We start from the raw sequence: 17,090 nt of genomic DNA, 5'->3' as shown, positions 1-17,090 counted from the left end.
TGTTCCTACGAGAACTTAATGCCACAGCTGATCTGACAGGAGGCGGACCTCAGACGGTAATGGTCACTAGCCTCTTGCTGTGAAGTCTGATTCCTAATGGGTCATAGACTGGTACCAGTCTGCCACCTGGGGGTTGGGGACCCCTGGTTTAAGAGATCTCCATAGTCCATCCAGTCACTGGGTGGAATAGCCAGCTGGTATATGGATATCTCAAGTCAGGAAGGCAAGATTCAATAGGTTCTATAAGATCTCAGTTTTTGCATCAAACGGAAAGGCCATCGTGTCTGAAGCTATTTGGTGATGCCCATGAAATCCGGAAGGCTGATTTGGAGATAGTTGATCTTTCTTCCCTTTGTTGTTTTTCGATTTAGGGCCTTTTCTTTTCAGAATCAGTATCAGGACTTGGCTCAGAGCCCTGACATCAGAACATATTCAAATGTTCTCACCTCAGCCCTGGTTTAAGGACCTATGGGACCAGGAACACAGAACTGGAGGCCTTTTAGATAATGAGCCACCTGACCTTAGGACAAGTAACTTCTATTTATTTATTATGTGCAAATTTACTGTAGCACATGCTTGTCTGAATAATTGCATCCCCCCTAAATCCACGTGTTGAAACCTAACCCCCAAGGTGATGGTATTAACAGGTTAGGCCTTTGGAAGGCAATTAGGTCATGAGAGTTCCACCCTCATGAATGGGATTAGTGCCCTTGTAAAAGGGGCTGAAAGGAGCTTGTTTAACCCCTCTACCATGTGAGGACACATAGAAGGCATCATCCATGAGGAATGGGTTCTCACCAGACACTGAATCTGCTGGTACCTTGATCTTAGACTTCCCAGCCTCCAGAACTGTAAGCAATAAATCTTTGTTTACAAATTGCCCAGTCTAAGGTATTTTGTTGTAGCAGCCCAAACAGACTAAGACAGCACACAAATTAAATTGCAACTTCATTTGGACTCTGAATGATGACTCAATGCATGGTTGAAATAATTACTATGTTTATAAGCTAACAACAATCATAATAGCTAAATTTTATTAAGCACTGATTTTTAGGTGCCAGGGCTCTATTATAGATACTTTCCATTAACTAACATATTTAAGATTCACAACCACTAGATGAGGTGGCTAATGTTACTGTCCCATCTTACAGATGAGGAAAGAGATACAGGGAAGTTGAGTCATTTGTCCTCAAATCACTTGACTCATAAATGGCAGAATGGGACAGAACCCAGACAGCTTGACTCCAGAGCCAGTGAGCCTAACCACTGATAGTTGCTACTATTTATTGGTTGCCAGCTGTACCAAGGGCTTTACATTTATTTTTGTCTCTGCAAGTCTGTTCCTTAAAGCAACACTACAAGGTAGGTATTATTTTGCTCATTTTGAAGAAAAGGATACTTTATGGATGATCCAGTAAGTCCTGAAATCAGGGTGTGAATCTTGTCTGTCTATCTGAAAGCCTCCACTCCATCCACTACCCAGAGCTTCCTCTGTGATCTTCCTTTCCACTGATCTTGCTACTATCTTACTAGATTCTTGCCTTAATTTTTCCCTTGGCCAAAAAGAGCAACAGCATGTTCTAATTGAGCATTCATCAGGAAGTTCTATGTTCCTTTTGGAGAATTATAATCTTTCACATTTATATGCCACTACATATTTTTCCAAAAATCTTCATTTACATGCCCTCATTTGTTCATCACAACAAGCCTGAGCTATAAAAAGTGGGTATTATTGGCCTTCATTTCTGAAATGAGTAAACCTAGCAGTAGCGAAGGTGGATAATGTGCCCAAGGGGCTTGCATCTGGTCCTGCTCTACTTTCATTTACTTGCCTTTGTTTCTACTTTGTGTAAATATCCTAAAGAAGAGTTTGATAAGTGGGAGAATCAGACCAGAAAAAAAAAAACCTGGTGCTCATCTCGGTCATGGCATATGGATTTCTACAATAGTTTCCTTACTTGCAGTAAAGTATCTGAAAAGAGATCAGAGGATTCCAGTTAAATGCAGAGGACTGGACATATGCATTTACTGTTACTTCTTGAAATTATGTTTAAATGGCAGAAATTCATAAAACAAAGCATAAAGCCACAGTATCAAAGATACTGAGATAAAAGATCAGTCTAGGAGGCTCAACATCCAAATAGTAGGAACTCTGGAAAGAGAACAGACAGGAAGGAATTACCAGGGAAATAATTCAAAATTTTTTCCAGACCTTAAAGTTATAAATTTTCAGGTTGAGCTGGTCAACGAAATGTCCAGCTCAGTAGATGAAAACAAGATCCACATAAATTGACACTGTTATGAAATTTGAGAACACTAGGAATAAAAAGAAGATTTTAAAAACATCCCAAGAAGAAAAAAACCAGGCGACATAAAAGGTCTGGAAAGCAGAGTCACATAGCACTTTTCAAAAGGAACACTAATGAAGAAAAACTCTAATGGCTTAAAACATCTAGGAGAAAAAAATCTGTTTTTAATTCTGGGGAAAATTATTTCCAATCTAGAATTCTAAAACCATCCAAACTATCAATCAAGTATGAGGCTAGAATTAAGAAGTTTTCAGATATGTATTTCAAAAATAGTTACTTTCAATGTGTCTGTTCTCTGGAAGCTACTAGAGAATGTGCCTTACCAAAACAAGAGAACAAACAAAAAAAGAAGACATAAGATGGGAACAAGGAAATAGGAGACCCAACACATGCAAGGAGTGAAGGGAATCCCCAGGGTGAGGATGATGAGACTGCTCAGGAAGACAGTTATATATCAAGACCAGAGAGCAGATATTCCAGGTCAGAACTAAAAGAAACAAAGGGAGCCAGAAGCATGTCCCTCAAATGAAGATGAAATTGGTAAACAAATTTGACTGTACTGAGAAGCAATGTATGCTTAAATTAAAAGCTCAGGAATAAACTAGAGACATATAAAACTAAGCAAATAAAAATAATTTAGTGAAATTTTTTTAAATTTAAGAATATGTAATTACAGTATACTACATGACTCAGCTTTGAATAATATTAACATGATCATAAAAATATAAACATTGAGTGAATAAAATTACGACAATTATTTTGGAAAAATGGGTGAAGGGAAGTGGAAGTGGCATGGGAATAAGGGTACAAGAGAGGCAAAATCTTCATTTCATCCTATTTAAAATAAGGAAATAATGAATTAGCAGCACAATGTTGTTGTTGTCTGAATATGAAATAAATCCTAGGAAAAACAGTTAAAAGAGCTAAAAGTTGTTGCCTGTAGGGAGTACAATTAGGGTGAGAAGGAAGATGGCTCAGGAGTCCTTCTTAGAAATGATGCCTTCTTCCCTTTGTTCTTGGTAATAAAACCCCAATTTTACTCATAACAACAGTAGGCTCAGATAAAAATCCATGCTTCTCAGGTGCTCTTGCAGCTGGATGTGGCAATGGGACTTTATTCTGGCCAATGAGATGTAAGCAGAAGTTATCAGATAGACATGCCCCTTTGTCTTTCCCTCTTTTCATCTTCCCGCTGCCTGGAATGCAGACATGAGTGACTGGAGCTTATCTGACTAAGGATGGAGAAATAGAAAGGTAGAAGGAGCCTATGATTCCATTAACTTCAGGAACTGCCAAACAAGCCCAGGACTGACTAGCATGCAACAGCTTTTATTATGAATGAGTAAGCTTTATATATTTAAGACCCCGTTATTTGGAGTTTCTGTTAAATACAGATGAAACTAATTCTAACTAACATATATACCTTAAGAAACTATCTAACTTATTAAACTATACATAACATGGATAAAAATTAATATTGAAAAAAGGGAGGGTCAGCAAATGCACAAAGAGAGTAAGTCCCAAACACCCACTTTGGAAAAGTTAATTTGGATCCTGAATGTCCACCTGGTGAATGTGCTTCTTCCTTCACAGACCTCACTGTGAAAGGTATATCTGAGATGAAAAATACACTGTATGGTACTCACAGCAGATGAAACATTGCAGAAAAAAAAAGATTACTGAACTTGAAGATACAGCAATAGAAACTATTCAAATAAAAACATACAGAAATTTTAAAAATTTAAAAACCCTCATTAAGCTGTGGGATAACTTTAAGAAGCCTAATATATACGAAATTGGAGTCCCTGAAGGGCATGAGGGAGGAGGAGGCCAGAAAAAATGTTTGATAAAATAATCACTGAAAATTTTCCACATTTGGAGAAACCTATAAATCCATAGATATAGAGCTAAACAAATCTTAAGCACAAGGCACATCAAACAAAATTGCTTAAAGTCAGTGATAAAGAGAAGATCCTATAAGCAGCCAGAGAGAAAAGACATTATATACAGAAAAACAATGATAAGGACTACAACTGATTTCTTGTCTGAAACAATGGAAGTAAGAAGATATTGGAGCAATGTCTTTAAAAGAAATAAAAATAAACTAGCTGCCAATCTAGAATTCTACATACAACCAAAACAAAAAGTATTTAATAATGAAAGCAAAATAAAGACTTTTGTACACATATAAATGCTACAATAATTCATCAGCAGCAAACTTGCATATAAGAAATGTTAAAGGAATTTCTTTAGGCAAAAAGCAACTGATAACAAATGAAAATATATGTATATATACACACAAGGGAGCAAGGAGTGCCAGAACTGGCAACTATAGAGGTAAGTATACAAAAGCATACTTTCCCCCTTAACATTAAGAGAAAAGTAGGAATGTACATTCTCACCATTTCTATTTAACCTTGTCCTGAAGGTTCTAGTCAGTGCAATAAACCAAGACAAAAATGCATCTAGACCTTAAAATAATAAGTAAAACTCACTTTACTTGAAGACAACATGATTGTCCATGCAAAAAAATCTGATGGAATCTACCAAAAAACTCAAAGAATGAATAAGTGTTTTCAGCAAGGTTACACATTTCAATATAAAAAATCAACTATATTTCTACAAACTCATAAACAATTAGAAACTGAAATTTTAAAGCAATGCCATTTATAATAGCACCAAAAATAATATAATTAGAGATAAATCTGACAAAATTGTGTAACACAAATACACTCAAAACTATAAAATATTGCTGAGAGAAATTAGAGAACTAAATGAAAAGCTCAATAAATTAAACACAACTCAAATTGTTAAAATATCAGTTCTCCCCAAATTAATCTACAGATTCAATGTAATCTCAATGAAAAACCCAGCAAGGTTTTTTTTTGGCAGAAATTAGCAAGTTGATTCTTAAATATACATGGAAAAGCAAGGGATAGCCAAAATGAATTTGAAAATGAAGAACGCAGTTAAAGAATGAACACTAACCAGTACCAAGGTTTATAATAAAGATATGATAGTTAACACAGTATTGTATTGGTGGAAAGATAGACATATAAATCAATGGAATAAAATGGAGAATCCAGAAATAGATCTACATATACACAAACAACTGATTTTTTTTTTTTACAATGGTGCAAAGGCAATTCAGTAGAGACATGATAGTCTTTCCTTCAAATGATGCTGAACAATTGAATATCTATTTTTTAAAAACAACATTGATCCATACCTCACACCATATACAAAAATTAACTCATGTATATTACAGACCAAAATGTAAAACCTAAAACTGTAAGATGTCTAGGGGAAAACATGCAAGAAAACTTTGTGACTGATTCCCAGGTCCATAATTTTAGAATTTCTCTTCTATAATGAAAAAAATTTCTTTGCATATGTAGAGTGACATCTGGTCATCCCATTACCCTAAAATGGGAGAATGGGATGTGGGGAACCCACGTGGTTATAACTCTGCCTCTGATCCAGAAACCTCATGTTTGCTCCCAAGAAATAAATAAACAAATATATCTACTAAAAACTTTTAAAACATATTACGCCCTCCACCCCTGTTATGGGTAACTCTATCACTCCATCACTCTCATGTCTTCACTACCACTGATCTGATGACTCTCAAATTTACATTTTCAGTCCAGACTTCTTGACTTTCAGACTGGTATTTTCCACTAGCCCTGCATACTTAGACGTCTCACTGACATCTCAAATCCAATGTCCAAAATTGCAATTAATATCCTCTTCCACACATCTGCTTATTTTTTCATGGTGGCATCACTTCCACTTAGCCACCATTCTAGAAACCTGGTGATCACTGAAAACATGTGATAATATCATTGAGTAATCAGATATAATTTCAAAGTTTGAGGCTGGAATGACTGAGAGAGTGATTTGTCATTAACAGAAAAAAAAAAAAAAAAAAAAAGTCCAGGGAAGGAATATTTCTTTCAGGAGGGAAGATGCTGAGATTGTGGACGTGCCAATTTCAAGGTGCTGGCAGGGCATCAAGGTGGAGATTTCTAGCAGTCAGTTGGAAATGCCACTGTACATGACAGATCACTGATCTTGGTTACAGGAATGAAAGCTCAAGAGCTTTTCTGTAAAGTTTAAGCTGTGGTTTGACAGGAATCATACTGTTTCTAAGAGTGAAAACACTCAGAAACATTCAGCTGTGGAGGACAGACCATCAGGGAGGAAGATAAAGAGAGGGACACTGAGAAGGAAGAGGAGTGGTATTTAGAGTATGCTTTCCTGGCCAGTTAAGGGACAGGAGTACAAGTCAAATTTTTGTGGTAGGTCCTCTACTAAAGTGTTCCTGAAAATATGGCTTTTTACTAGATAAAATCTCTCCCCTCTGTTTTCTCTTCCCTCCCTTGCTCCTTTTTTTTTTTTTTTTTTTCTTTTTTCTAGCCTGGGAGTGCCAGCATGGGAGCACACAGTGTGAAGGACAAGGGCCTGCCTGTAGGTTTTTCACTCCAGTGCATTAGGAAGGTGGACAGTAAGGAATAGGCTAGCAGAAAGTCTTCAGGCTCTGGCTGCCTTTTTTGATTTGTGCATTAATGCTGCAGTCGACAGCCTGCCTGAGAGAGAGGCTGAAGGGACGTGTGTTCTGTATATCTGGAATTTATTCCTTTGGCTCTGTAAGATGTGACACGGCATAATGGCCACAAAGAAGTAATTTTGATCCTGTGACTATCTTGGCAACAGTTCCAGAAAGACATATGGACATAATCTTCTGGACATTTGTAGAAGAGCCTTCCCTTGGGGACTGTCTTTGCAGGCTTGCTCTCACTTCCAGTCTTACAGCTCTTACCTTGGCTTTATCCTGTTTTTACTTAGGAGATAAAAGGCTAAAGTATATTCAACTGAAAGGACAAAAAATATATTAATGTAAGAGTAAGTCATCATCATGACACATATCAATTTCTTACCTCAGGCAGTGTACAAAAGCAGAGCTCTGGATATTAACCCAGTCAGGATTAGAGACAAAAAGGTCTGGATAGCTCTAGATACACACTGGGAAAATATGAATTTTCTCCATGCTGGGATCCAGCATCTTCATCTATAAATTGACAGAGAGGTGATATTTTTAAAAACAAAATCTTCCCAGGGACAATGATTTGCCTAAATATTATTCTGCAACAAGTGCTCTGCATCTATGACCCTAAATTTTAGGTATATTTTGAGAAATTATTCATTTCTCATTGGAATACATTTCTTTTTGTTTCATTTTGCTTTTTGAGACAAGGTCTTGCTCTGTCACTTATGCTGGAGTGCAGTGGCACGTTCTCAACTCACCACAACCTCTGCCTCATGGGCTCAAGTGATTCTCCCACCTCAACCTCCGGAGTAGCTGAGACCACAGGCCGCCACACCCAGCTAATTTTTTAGTTTTTTTGTAGAGACGGGGTTTCGCTAATGTTGCCCAGGCTAGTCTCAAACTCCTGAGCTCAAGTGATCCACCAGCTTCAGGCTCCCAAAGCGTTGGGATTACAGGCGTGAGCCACCACACCTGGCTAGAATAGATTTCCATCTGTACGCATCTTTGTTATAAAATACTTGACATAACACAATATCCAGCTAATTTCCTCCGAAGTTTCTGTGTATAACTTGGGAAGTAATCACTTGTTAAATTTGAATTTCATCTAAGACCTTCGATCTACTTTGATCCTTCTTTCTTTCCTTGAAGAGTCTAATAGGGTAATAGAAAAAACTCAGAAAATACCAAAGCTCAGGTGCTAGTCTATGAACACTGACTGTGTCCTGCCCCCAAAGTTGCCCTGTAAAGCTAGCTCCCTGATGAATGCCAGTCAAGAGGTCTGCCAGAAGCCTATCTTTACTCATTTATCAGAGTTTTGTAAATCCTCTTTGAGAAAATTATTGGGAGTTGTACTATTGGGAAAAGGAGAAAAAGACTGAAACTGTGAAGATGGAGGTTCCCTGGGGTATGAGATCCTCTTTACTTAGACCTTAAGCAGTTTTCCCCTAAGGAAGCACTCAGAATCATTTTACAGTTGGAATGCTAACAAATTGCCTTGACTGATGGTTAGCTTTAAAAGGATAGGTTATTTTTGTTTTGTTGCTTCATTTTGTTTTTATCTTAGTGGCCACTACACTATCAAGATCTAAGCAATTGACTGTTCCATGAACCTTACCCAAGAAAAATGAGAAATCAAGAACTCTTTTGCATTTTTACACATGTATGGCTATAGATTAGGTTCATTTTGCAGAATCTGGTCATAGGCTCAGAGAACTACAAAAATGGAAAATGCTCAAGAGGTTATCTGTTCCAGCTTCCAGGGCCTCAAAGCTAGTGGACGGTAAGTTGCAGGTCAACAGAGAGACTAGCAAACTATTAGTACCTTAGATGATATTTGGACCATTGCCAGCACATGTCTGAGATACAATGAAATGATGTGTGTTCAGCCCATCAAAGGCATTCATCACAAGGCTGAAAGCAAGCCAGCTGATAGGTCCCCAGTTTTATCCAACTGGGACTTTTTTTTTCTTAGTTCTGGTACAAATAAACCAACCAGAAAGGTCTCTGGTTTTACCTGCGTTAGATATTCTCTTCCCCTAGGACTCGATAAACCATGGCTGGTGTGGGAGGTGGGAAGGTCAGCACAGCTGGGCATGAAACCTGTGTGGCTGCACAGCGACCTAACTTAGAAAGGTCTTATGTTTGGCATAATGCTTCTGCCATCTAGAAATTCTTAATAATTTTTGAACACATTATCTTGCATTTTAATTTTACATTGAATTTCACAAATAATGTAGCCAGCCCCGGCATAGAGTACTAGCTCAGTTTGGCAGTCCTTAACATAGCCATGTGGATGGGTTTCAGTGGGGACAGGAAAATAGTTCCCAGGAGCGGTGGGTAGATGATAGCCAGCACAGCTGGTATAGCCCTGAGAACTGAAAGGACACTGAATCATGGACAATATGGTTCTTGCCCTCCAAAAATCTCAATCTGCTAGGATAAATTTTATTTTCAAAAAGTCATTTCTCCAATCCCCACATATCCAATGAATATATATATATGTGTGTATATATATGTGTGTGTGTGTGTGTGTGTGTGTGTATATATATATAGAGAGAGAGTGTGTGAATGGGAATATCCACCTACCATAGAAAAGTAATAAATAGGAAAAGAAAATATAGGGAGAATGTCCACCTTTGCTCTCAACATCACAAAGACTAGTTTTATCAAGTGCAAGCCAGTCTATGATTACAGATGGTATTAAGAGTCTCTTGTACAACAAGAGGGACAGCATTCTAGCACCAGGACTTAATATTACAAACTGTTACAAATATTCTTTCCACCAAGGTCCATAAAGAATAGGACAACGTAGGCACTGGAAGGGTGCCTGTAGCCTTGCAAGGACTCAATGAATAGAGTACAAAAAAGAAAAGAAAGTCAAATGACAAAGAAATGGAAGCAATGCAAGGGAAGGAGGGAGAGAAGTTGACCAGTTAAGTTTTTCAAGGTACAGGCAGGTTATCCAGGAAGATATGAAATAAAGGGTAAGCCATATTTAGAGCAATAAATTTTATGAAATGTTAATTGGGTTTACTCTCAGAACTCCCCTTTTCATTATTATGTTTAATACCAAACACTAAAAAATTAATCAGGAAATTCCATCTGGCCAACAATTTCAGTTTATGAAATTTCTTTTGCTTCAGATTAAAAGCAATCCTCTGAGTGAACTGAGTATTCCAAGACAGCCCCTAACATCCCCAAACAAAGACTCTAGAGTATGATTTTCTTTTATATTGTAACATCGTTGAGTCACTTGCAATCTACAAATAAACTTGCATTTTACAGAAATCCTTCTACATAAAAGCAGCAGCATGCTGGAATTCAATGCACAAGACTATTTTTAAAAGTGTTTTGATTTTTTTAAAATTAATTATAGGCCCTGGATAACACAAGTGTTATAACTTGGCTTACCACAAGTTTTATGTTTCTTAACAACACTTTAAAACAATCCTTCTACATCTGTGCTTTAAGTGTGGGTTTAGTACGAGTGCAACCTTTAATGTTAATTGAAGATTTTCTTGATTATGGCTGCCTTGTTCTATGATGAGGAAAATGGAATCAGTAATATTCTGAAATCAGTAATTAATGTTGTTTATCTTTACAAAAAAAAATGTTGCTCCTATTTTTAGATGTCTTGGGTTTCCCTAGGTGTAACTCAAGAAGTTATCTGACACCAAAATGAATCTTTGAAACAAAAGCCCTCCTTTAAAAGCATATAAAAGAGAAAAGTGAGGAAATCTGGGGGCAGTGTTTTCTTCCCAGAAGGCATGTGCAACTGTAAATCTATGAAACAGGAACATCATGAATAATAAAAACTTTGGGCCTAGATATATTCGTTCAACTGAATTTGTTAGTTGATTTAGATCAAGAAAAGAGTTCATGACATAGATCAGATTTATGTGAAACCACATGCTTGAGAAGCATTATGGTCTTTACCTTGTACAAAAAGGCATAGATAGCATAATATAGAAGTAGTATTTGAAAAGTTTAGGCCTCAGAAACTAAATGATAACTTCTCTTTCAAGAGTATGTGGTTTAAAAGTACAAGAAGGGAGGAAGTGATTCGAGGAAGAAATTTATTTCTGTCTCTATCTTAATTGACAAAGATTAAATGTCTAGGTCCTATAGGTTTTTGCTCTAGTAAAAAAGTCTTCAGTTGATTTTCTCCTAAGAATTCCTTTGGAGAGAAGTGGACATTAGCTACAGTAACCAGAGACAGAATAAGACCTCAGATACATGACTCTTGTAACAGGGACTAATTGATTTTCTGTAATTTGGCCTGTGTGGCCACATTATATTTCAAACAGAGTGAAAATTACCATTTCTGTGCTTGCCATTTCTTGACAATTGAAAATGAGTTACAGCATTTTTTTAAAGAAGAAAGAGTAAACATAACATTTGATTAAATGGCGGCATAGAATTCCAACCCAAAACACATACTCAATTTTATCTTTCGAGTTCATGGACAACTTCTATTAACTTACACAGTGAGAACTACAGTTCATCTGATCCACTGCGCAATAAAACCAATGCAAAAGGATATTATCACTTTGAAATAAGTGATACCTTATATCTCTGTTGGCTAAAGAGAACACAAGGGCATAAGAATAAGCCTAGTAGAAGTTTCTAGAAAGAGTTAATAAACAACGTAGGCCAGTTGCAAAATATTCTTGATCTTTCTTGGAGTAGTAACCAGAATTGCTATAAGAGGAATGGTTACACGGCAGCTAATTTCCTTTAGTCATAGATTCGAAGAAAAGGGCCTCAGGTACCCAAAATGATGGCTGGTCTAGGGTAGGTGTCCCCAACCCCTGGACTATCAACCAATACTTGTCCATGGCCTGTTAGGAACTGGGTCATACAGCAGGAGGTGAGCGGCAGGCAAGTAAGAGAAGCTTCATCTGTATTTACAGCCACTCCCCATCACTCGCATTTCCACCTGAGCTGTGCCTCCTGTCAGACCAGCAGCGGCATTACATTCTCATAGGAGCACAAACCCTACTGTGAACTGCACGCGCAGGGGATCTAGGTTGCATGCTCCTTATGAGAATCTAATGCCTAATGATCTGTCACCATCTCCCATCAACCCCAGATGGGATTGTCTAGCTATAGAAAAACAAGCTCAGGGCTTCCACTGATTCTACATTATGGTGAGTTGTAGAATTATTTCATTACATATTACAATGTAATAATAATAATAGAAATAAAGTGGACAATAAATGTAATGCACTTTAATCATCCCAAAATCATTACTCCACTGCCCCCCCGAGTCCTTAGAAAAATTGTCTTCCACGAAACTGGTCCCTGGTGCCAAAAAGGTTGGGGACCACTGGCCTAAAGAACTAAGCAAGGCAAATGTTTTCTTTCCTAAACTCAAGATTTTTCATTTTGACATTTGCTGAAGACACTAAATTCTAAGAGATTGTGAAATGTCAAACTGCCCTCATAAACGATGAGAACATTTAATGAGATTGTGTATTTCAATGCAATAAGTAGAAGATAATGCATTTATTTAATAAATTCATGTAAAATGTTAAAATTCATAATTCTCTTAAGTACTACAAAATGTTTCCCAAAGACATCATACCAGCATGCTACAGCAGGCGAAAGAAAGATAACAGCTATAGGGAATGAACACAAACGTGAATATTGGGCTAGAAAACCTCCTCTTTGCTAGAGAGGCATTTTACATATTCTTACTTTCTTTTGTCTTTTGAAAAACACAATACTCAGTCCCATTCTTAACACCATTTGTCTTCATTCTTACTATACGTGAGCAGATGAAAATGCCTTTTAGTAGCCAAGCTGATGTAAGTGTGGAATTCACACCAACTGAAATCACTACTAGGCCAAGTCATCAAAATCGTATTGTTAAATTAGAATCTAGACTCAGACTCCAAAGAGACATGAATAATGTGTGTGCTGGTCTTCCCCTAATTAGTATTCATGAATCCTTGGGAATTCTCTCTCTCTCTCTCTCTCTCTCTCTCTCTCTCTCTCTTTCCATTTATCTCAGTGGTTGTTTCATCTGATTGTTGTTTGATTTTAATTCAATCTGGCACTTCTTCATGGAGCACTAAATTTCTTCTCAACGGCTGTACATTAAACTGTGGTAAGCCCTGAAGGATCTGCCACCAACATGAGTTCAGCCTTTATTGCTTTGTGCAGTCCATCCGTTCTTGGTTCAAGGGTGGCCTAGATACAGAAATACCAGTTCAGATACGCACAGGTGATGACACCAATTACCTGGCAGGATGTGTAAGATAAACTCTTCAGTTCTCTTCTGTACCACGCTGATGGACTCTGATACATCTTCCCTTCAATTAGCAAGTAGGAGTTCATTCACTAAAAGGTCTCATCAAAGTCCACGTGTCTTGGTGGTGGAGTTCTTTAACGCCATACTTTTCAACATCTTTAGGCTTAAAATCAGGAGAACCATCTGACATACAAAAACATCATCTGTTCTGAAACCTAAAAGTTCCTATTATTGGAGCTCCTGAATTAAGATACTGCTTAGAAGTGTGCGTGTGGTGATGTGTGTGTGTGTGTGCACACGTGTCTGTGTGTAGTGTGTACAAGCTCTCTAACTTTGAAGGCCAAATATCCAATTCCAAAACACAAAAGAGAGAACTTCTTAGTACATAGAGGGATATGACCACATGCAAAAACATAGTTTATAGAAACATGGAGTTTAACGTGTTCTACCACCCATTACTTACAACTCGGGAGTATCTTCTTTCAAGTACATCATGAAGCAAAGGAAGTATGGAAGTGAAGCTTCTTTTTCATACATCATTCTTCTTGGCTCTGAGGGAGTAGACAGATTTCTAAAAATTTCTAGAAAACACCTGGGAAAGTGCAAACCATCCAAACCATCCCCTGAGATTAGACAGAAGAAGGGAGACCATAGAGAGCTTCTAGTTTATAGTCCAGGCATAATAGCAACAATGTGCTGGCCTCATCTTCCCCATATGGCCCTTCATCTCTACAGGAACATTGAACAGGGTGTTCTATTTCCTTGCACTGGAAAGGAAAAAGGAGTTATAGATTTCTTTGCTGCAAAACAATCTTTTAGAGAAAGCAATTGTTCCCTCTGCATCAGTATTTTATCAGAATCAAGACTTTAATGGTAAAATAAAAGGAAATGAATCCCGTTTTCCCATTTGCTTGGCACATGTGTATTCCCAGTCTTTCTCTTTTCCCCAATGACACCTAACTGGATTTTAAAATGTATTTTTTTCTATGAAGGAACTTCGTGTTTTCAGAATGCTTTCTCAAAAACAGGAGCTCTTCTAGTTGCAACATAAATGATGCTATTAATTTCTGTTATATGTACATCATCTTACGTGGGTTTTGTTGTTGTTACCGCTGTGGTTTCTTTCTCTTTTTTTAAGATAATATATACTGACCTAGCCATCTTCCATCTCTACCCATGTGGCATAAAGTTTCAAGACAGCAGGCTGAGTTCCATAGCCACAGAACACACAGAAACTCACAGCCAAGACAGGGATCAAGCTCACAACTGTGCTAAGAAATACTAAGATAACCATCTGCTTCCAGCTCTGTTAGACTACAAGGGGCATTTTGTTTATCAGCCTGCTAAACGCTTTTAAAGCATTGCCTTTGTTTCCACAGGACAAAAGTAGTTAATCAAAGACTACATTAGTTAATGCAATTTTAACTGGAAAGCTGTATACAAATAGATTTCGAGATACATTGCCAGGATAGTGGAAACTGTCTCTTTTTCATTTTACTTGCAATTTTAATGTTTCTATCAAAACTATTCATTTCTTTTAAAAAAATGGAAACTTAGAACCACCTGTATTATCCCCTCACATTGTACCTACCTTACAGAAGAAACTATCCATCCTAGGATGTTGGGTTTTCATATTATTTCCCCCATCGTGAACTAGTGAAAGGGAATGATTACAATTAAGCACAACTTAGATTTGAGATAAAAAATAATCTGTGTTCAGAAATCAACGTGTTTTTATTCATAGTTTTGAGTCAAATACAGAGGTGAGCCAGTTCATTCCAACTCTGACATTCAAAGACCCACTGAAGAGCACTAAATAAAACCAAGCATGTTATTTTAGACACATCTAACTATTGCCATTTGTAAGTAACAACTCGAAATTCTGCTCTGCTTTACATAGCTTTTTAAAAACCTGTTCTAAATCTATTTGTACTGTGTATCAATTTTATGGATAAAATAAGAGCCGAGAGGCTCTCCCTAAGAAAAATGTTGTTTTTGCTAGAAACTCTGCCCAGCTACCTTCTGAGTTCCTTGAAAATGAAAATCTCTGTGTCTCCCAGATGACAGCCACCTTGTTGGTGCAACCAAAATAGCTCTCGCAGCTAGAGAGCTGTCCGTCAGTAATAGTTCTGACAGATATCAGATTTGGCATGCAGCAGGAAGGCTAGAAATGGTCCCACAGAAGGCGGTTTGGTGGGAGTATGACCAGCTAAGGAGCAAGGCAGGGGGAGATCTCAGAAAACAGTGCTCCTGTTTTCACAAGGAAAACTACAGGTATTTCGGGAAACGACAAATAATCTTGAGGGAGAGGAGAGCCAAAGAGATGGTTATTGACAAGTCTCTATTTCCACGATTAGTTCTATGGGATTTTTGAAAGGGGAATGATTAGAGATAAGATGCAGGAAACTGGCCGGTTTCCATTTGTGAAAGGAAGCAAATACACTTACATGCGTAGGATTTTTATCTCCCTCTAGTGGTGGGGTGGGGCCTTTGCGGCGATAGCCTATTACTGCACAATACTGCTTCATAAACAAAGATGGCCGGGCGGGGTGGCTCAAGCCTGTAATCCCAGCACTTTGGGAGGCCGAGATGGGCGGATCACGAGGTCAGGAGTTCGAGACCATCCTGGCTAACACGGTGAAACCCCGTCTCTACTAAAAAATACAAAAAACTAGCCGGGCAAGGTGGTGGGCGCCTGTAGTCCCGGCTACTCGGGAGGCTGAGGCAGGAGAATGGCGTAAAAACCCGGGAGGCGGAGCTTGCAGTGAGCTGAGATCCGGCCTCTGCACTCCAGCCCGGGCGACACAGCGAGACTCCGTCTCAAAACAAAAACAAAAACAAAAAAACAAAGATGAGCTTCCCTTATAGCGCATTTTACCCATAAGATTAGGATTTTCATTAAATGTGTTGCTCTCCCTTATGGTGGTTTTCAAAACATTCCCAGTCTTCCATGTGATGGAGTGAATTGCCTTCTAAGATGCCGATTACCAGCGATGAGGTAGCAAGTGTCTCCCTCTCTTTTTAGCTAGAGATACAAGGTTCCATTCTCCTCTGTTGTTCTAACAAAACTGAAGCCATTTTGTGCTCAGAGGCAACTCCCCTGACCACAGTCTGGGCCAGAAAAACCTGAGGAGCTAAATAAGGAAGGGAAAACTAGCTTACCTAGAGTAAAGATGGAAAACATGGAAACTCAGAGGGAAGACTCTAGTAAAGGATCTAGAGAATCATCTGAACCTTAAAGTGCAACAATTAGAGAGAAATTTTGGAACAAGTCTCCACCACTCCCTTCCAGTCCCTGTCATTTTTGTCATTTTCATCCTTGGTCAAATGACCGATACTTCTGGTGTAGCAATTTAGATTAGTGATAGTGGGTGAAAAAGTAGAAAAGATAGAAAAAATAAATGTGGACAATTTTAACAAGAGTAACTAAACTTTCCTTCTTCCATATGGATATGCAATTTAAGAGTATTAAAGGAAAAGATCAAAGGTTACAGCCATTTAATCAATGGATTATTGATCAATAACTGAAAACCTATCAATGTGAAGTATACAAAATACGCAGCTTTTCCCCTTGCCCTGCTCTATACTCAGAATTAGGCATCACTGATGTCTACTTGATTCCTCCTCTTGAATGTCTCCAAGGCAACCAAACTCATATGTTTTCTTTGCAAACCTGTTCCTTTTCTGGTTTCCTTATCTCGGTGGATAACCTCATCAGCCAGTCATGCAAGCCAGAAATCCAGGAGTTACTTGTTCCTCCTAGCCTTCCACCATCATATCCAATCCATCAGAGTCCTTCAATTTTACTTCCCATATCTATCTCAAATAGATCCATTTCTCTTTGCCTCTGCCACCATCCTAATTAATCATCTCTCCCCTAAACAATTACTGCTCCAAAGGGCATCCACTCCATCCTTTGTCAAATGCATTCTCCACACTGCCCTACTTTATTCAACAAATATTTTTGAGGAACCTA

This window comes from Macaca fascicularis, chromosome 5 (genome assembly GCF_037993035.2).
Source record: "Macaca fascicularis isolate 582-1 chromosome 5, T2T-MFA8v1.1".
NCBI classification, from domain to species: domain Eukaryota; kingdom Metazoa; phylum Chordata; class Mammalia; order Primates; family Cercopithecidae; genus Macaca; species Macaca fascicularis.
The sequence above is the reverse complement of the archived record's forward strand: the minus strand, read 5'-3'. Positions refer to the sequence as shown.